This window comes from Lactuca serriola, chromosome 7, assembly GCF_051521515.1.
Source record: "Lactuca serriola cultivar US96UC23 chromosome 7, Lser_US96UC23_V15, whole genome shotgun sequence".
Taxonomy (NCBI): Eukaryota; Viridiplantae; Streptophyta; class Magnoliopsida; order Asterales; family Asteraceae; genus Lactuca; species Lactuca serriola.
This window is the reverse complement of record NC_136414.1, coordinates 168,534,506-168,540,324: the sequence shown is the minus strand read 5'-3', so window position 1 is coordinate 168,540,324 and position 5,819 is coordinate 168,534,506.

The window sequence follows — 5,819 nt, the reverse complement described above, 5'->3', positions numbered from 1 at the left end:
TCATGAGCTAGTTAGAGGAGGTTAAGGGGATTTCCTCCTGTAGCTGATGGCGGAGAGTAGTGTGGTGATTGCCCCAGGAAGACCTAGGAAAAGATTTAGTGTTGGAAGCCTTATCTTGTTGAGGACTGTATGTGTGGTTAAGAAGTGACTTGGAGGATTAAAAGCAATCCTTAAGGAAAGTACGGATAAATGTGGAAGGTAGTATGGGCCCATACTACTGGAAGAAGAGGATCCTTACTCGAGTCAAGGAGAGCTATGATGAAACCAGGAAGTTTGTATAGTGTGAGACTCCTCGATATATATATATATATATATATATATATATATATATATATATATATATATATATATATATATATATATATATATATTGATGCATATTCTAATCGTTTATATGGTCTATTTTTTGGTATGGTGAGTCTTCGAGGCAGACAGGTTAGTGGTTCTGGTGCTGGTGAGGGTTCAGGCTCGGCCGCTCGGGTTCTTGATCCGGGTAGTTGGATGATCAAATGCGGGAGTTCATTTCGTCTAATATTACCCGCAACATAATTAAGCAGACTCTTGTGATCTTTGGTACGATCAAGGAGGGTATCATGGAGGCGTTGGAGGAGCGCTTGGGTTCTTTCCGTTCTAAGATGGTAGCTTTGATTAGGGCACATTTTTTTGACTTTCAGGGATTTTCGAGCATGTGGGGAGAAGGACCTCAATCACGAGTAGGTGTTGGTTAGCGGTTATCGCTAACTCCTTCCGCACTAGCAGTTGTCCCGTTGGGGCAAAGGTCAGACTTGCTTCCTGTCTTTTGAAAGACAGAGCTCAAGACTGGTGGGAGGAGGTTGGGTGCTTCGTTGGTGATGAGGCGGTTGATTCGAGGACATGGGATGATTATGTATCTAGATTCCAAGCTGATTTTGCACCAGTAATTGAGGTGCAATAGTTGGTGAGGGAGTTTTAGGACCTTCGCAGACTACTGAGACGGTGGCTGACATTAACACGATGTTCCTTGAGAGGGCGTTCTTGGTTCCGCAGTATGTGGATCACGTGGAGATGAAGAAGGAACGATGCCATGAGATTTTGAGGAGTGATATTTGGCAGTTTGTGAGTTGATCCAGTTGCAAGACACTGGAGGATATGATTGTGACATCCCCTAATTTCTCAGCCAGAAAAGACCGATTTAATTTATGCTTTTTAAAATAAAATTAGAGAAATCTTTTTAAAAGATGTTGCGGAATTGGTCCCCAAACAACATATGATAAAAGTTTATCAAAACCCTTCATTAAGAATGTATATATTTTCCATATATATCAAAACCTCGGGATGTCATGTTCCGATACAGATCAAAAGCATAAACAAGACATTATAAGCCTTTCAACAGTTATTTACAACTACTGGCCTATAATCCAAAAATCTCTCATTGTCCTCCGACTATGCTCGGGGTCCACTACCTGTAATATAAAAAGCTGAGTGGGTCAGGCTTAGGAGCCTGGTGAGCATATAGGTTTTTCAACCCACAATAATAATAAGCTTACTAAGTTCATCAATCAACAATAACTCTGATTACTCTTTCCCATTATCCTCACTTTACGTCCCTAAATACTTTTCACAAGGGACCTAGCCTAAAGAATATCATCGGGATGGACACTACTGGTAAGGGTTTTCCTCAGCCATACATGTCCTAAAGGCAACCATGAGGGGGGATGGAGTACAGCGAATGAACACTCTTAGTTCATTAACACCTACATGTTGTGGACCTGCTTCCCACTGGACTGTCTAGAAAGTCCGTGGTCGTCATCGAAACTCCGCTAGATGACTGGATCTCAAAACACATCGAGGCCTCTCATCAATTTTATTTTATCACACATCACTATCTACACATGTTCTACCCAACATATTTGTAGATAAAAATACTTATATAGTTTAAAACTTGTATAAAACATCAACTGAACAGTCACCTCAAATAAACAATTAATATATTTACATATAGCACGTATTATAAGCTAAATACTTCATATCCATGTGTAAAATGAAAGTGACTATACACTCACTTGATTTGATGATAATCGGGCACCGATTCGTTTCCTAAAACGATAGTATCTAATAAAACCGGGAGTTTTATTGAGAAACCTGGTTTTGCAAAGGTCGGGCTTCGAAACCGAAAAGATAAATTTTCCGGGCTTCTCGAGCACTTCGTGGAGTATTCCGGGCTTTGGAATAAGTACCGGGGCTTCAGGGGATGTGAAAATAGCCAAAATAGTGAAAAAGGGGCCAAAGTTGCCAATTTCTAAATTCTAGCCGGGAGGGTTCGCACCCTTCTATATATAGGGGGAGGCTTCTGATCCAAGGGCTGAGAAGAGGCCACGCGTCGCAGATCCGAAGGCTCGCAGGGAGGGCTCACACATGGCTCTCACCTGCGAGGGGCTCGCTGTCAGTATGTGATTGGACCGACGTCTAGGTCCGAAGTCGGTTCCGGTGGTGGGGTCCGCAGGCAAAGGTGCGCAGATGGCAGCACGTGCGAGGGCCTCGCTGGTGGTTGCTGATTGGACCGTGGTCTAGCAGTCCATGTGCGAGGCTCGGACTAAGGCGTGCGAGGTTCGGATTGGGCCTCCCTTCGGTCAAATCAGAATTTGACATGTGGCTTCGCATGACTCACCATTTCTGACACGTGGCACATGCGAGCCGAGGGTGACGTGGCAACTCGTGACTATGCGAATTTTCTCGATTTTCGCGCCAAAACTTCTAACATCCATAACTTTCGCATACGAGCTCCGTTTTTTACGTTCTTCAGATGAACGCGTAGGTAAAATTACGCTCTACAACTTTCATTTAGACTTCGTCTGCTAATTTTGACTTTAATTTTTATATTATTATTTTTAACAGACCGGGACAGGAAATCCGTTAAAAATTCATAACTTCTTCATCCGACGTCCGTTTTCGTCAGACTTTTTACCGTTGTGCTACTAATGACGAGACATTCAATTCTCGTTTAGGTCGTGTCGGCTAAAAATCGCTCGATCTAAAATTCGAGTTTTTAGCTGTCTACTGCTAAGCTGAAACTTCGAAAAATCATGACTTTCTCATACGAAGTCAGATTTGGGCGTTCTTTTTATCGAACTTCTTGGTTTAACGAATACTACGACTTTCGTTTAGATCACTAAGGCTAAAAAGTAGTTTATCAAAAACTCACTTTTTACGACATTCAACACCGTGCCGGTTTTGTCGCGAAACTTCGACAGGTCATAACTTCTTCGTTATAACTCGGATTTTGGTAATCTTTATATCCCCAAAATCCTTGTTTCGACCACTAAAACTTTATGTAAAGATATCGGGCTTATCTCACACTTTAATTTTGACGCTTATTTTTATTCTTAATTAATTAAACCCTAATAATTAAGCATAAAACACATAATTCACATAGAATTCACATAATTCCTTTTTCATTTCTTCAAAATGAGTTACAAAGGTTACCCTAGACTATCACCTTAATATTAATGCCTAGGCTAGAAACACGAGTGTTACAGAGGCCCAAGGTATTTGACTCGAGATCGAGCCGTTGTTGCAAGTGTGGCAAGATGAACGATGGGGCATACATGGTGGGTGGTTCTGGCTGCTTCAAGTGCGGCCGGACGGGTCATATTTGCAGGGATTGTACTGCTACTACTACCACCACCACCCTAATATTTGATCTGATTTTCTTCCATTACAATTAGAGGGGCCACAAGAAGTCCCATTGTCCGATTTTGGCAGTAGCAGGACCGGTGGTAGCACCCGCTCCAGCGACTCCTCGGATCACTGATGGCCGCCATGGAAAGACAGATGCACTTGTGGTGAAGAGCAGTGCTTTTCAGTTGACGGCCAAAGAGGCGCATGCAACACCTGATGTGGTGACGGGTATGTATCTTCTCCTTATCTCTTTATTTATATTGAATTTCTTGCTTATATTGTGCGTTTTATTTTAGGATTGTTCCTCGTGAACGGTATTTCCGCCTTGGTATTGTTTGATTCGGGGGCTACCTGATCTTTTGTATCTCTTGCGCTAAGCAAGCAGTTTGTTGGCGTCACACCTCAAAACCGGAACGGCGGAAACGTTCGGGGGTGGAGGACGTCATGTCAAGTATCACGAGATATGTATATGGAAAGCAAGTAATGAACAACCATTTCATTTAGAAAGAAACTGTTTACAATGTGTGTGTTCACAAAACATAGAAGTCATAAAAAAAATAACAAAACAAGACTTGAAGCTGAAATGCTCCATCTTCTAAATTCCCAGCACGAGCATCTGTCTAATAGTCTCCTAAGAATATAAGTTATTTGAAAGAGTTGATCAACAATTAAGCTGGTGAGTTCATAAGATTTTAGTGATGTGAGTAAGCTGTAAAATGTGGTTGAAAATGTATATGTAAAGTGATGTAAGCTGTAAGTTCTGTTTTGAAAAGTTCTCCTGTTCCTCTAGAAAATCCTATATTTCCTATTTTAATGGAAATTAAGTAAAATGACACTACAAGCCTTTCTATGCGTACTAAGTGGGTACAAGTTATATATACTCGGAGTAAATAAACAATCGATTGTGCGCATCTGCCCTCAACTCACAACCCAACGGGGAAACAGTAAGTGAGGCGGATAGCACACATTCCATTGGTTGTTAGATCGTTGTCATATATAACCTTGGTGTATTCACTTGTTACTCATGGAGTTATTTGTAATGGTTCCTTTATATCTAATGGAGAGTTCTTTTAAGAAAACCTATATTTCTTATAGTAAAATATTGACTATGGTGATTACTTTTATAATAGCTTTGTTTATACTGCTATATATAATCTGATATCGGGTAGATAGTTAATTGGGGGAATCTACTCTAAGCCCACATCCAACGGGAACAGGACGTCGGGGGAAAACACACATTTAGCTATCTATCAGATATTCGTTTTATATATAAACATGGTGTATAAACTAAGGTGTTATAGAGTTACATCACTTAAAGTCTTTAAAACTGTACTGGCTTAATAAATTGGATTAAGCCCTTAACTGGGAAATCGCTAGTTTTGTATACCAAAATTACTGACTTTTAAAAGTAAGTTTTGTACTAGAATAACTGTGCGTTGACTCTGTGTCCTATGACTTGATCCATACCTGGTACCCTTATGATGGTTTAATGCATACTAAGCATAAATATATATAGATTCGGGTAGATAATAGATTGGGCGACCTCGGTGTAAGCCCACATCCAACAGGAACAGGACGTACAATGAAGAGCACACATCCTATTAGCTATCGGAATCTACTTAGCGTATATGTATCATATAGTGTATACATTAAGGAATCATAAAGTTAGCATCATGGTCCTAACTTTTAAAAGTAGCCTTCTACCAAGACTCGACTATTTTGAAAGTAGTCTTGTACCAAGACTCTAGTGTTTTGAAAGTAGTCTTCTACCAAGACTCTACTCTACCAAGACTCTACTATTTTGAAAGTAGTCTTCTACCAAGACTCTACTGTTTTGAAAGTAGTCTTCTACCAAGACTCGACTGTTTTGAAAGTAGTCTTCTACCAAGACTCGACTGTTCCTTTGTCAACTGTAAAGTATATTCTCCCTAGTTTATAACTATCTCGAATAGAAAATAGATTAACCTTCAAGTGTTACCGACACTTTATGAAAGTAATGGGAGAAGTGAGTACTTTGATGTCGTTTATAATGACATGCGGAGGTACTATTAACCTAAAAACATATTTGTTTTATTACGGTCATAATATGAAAGCTAGAACCCCTAGTAAACGCTCTCATGTAAAGAGATTGAGGGAACCCAACGTGACCCCATCAAATTCAT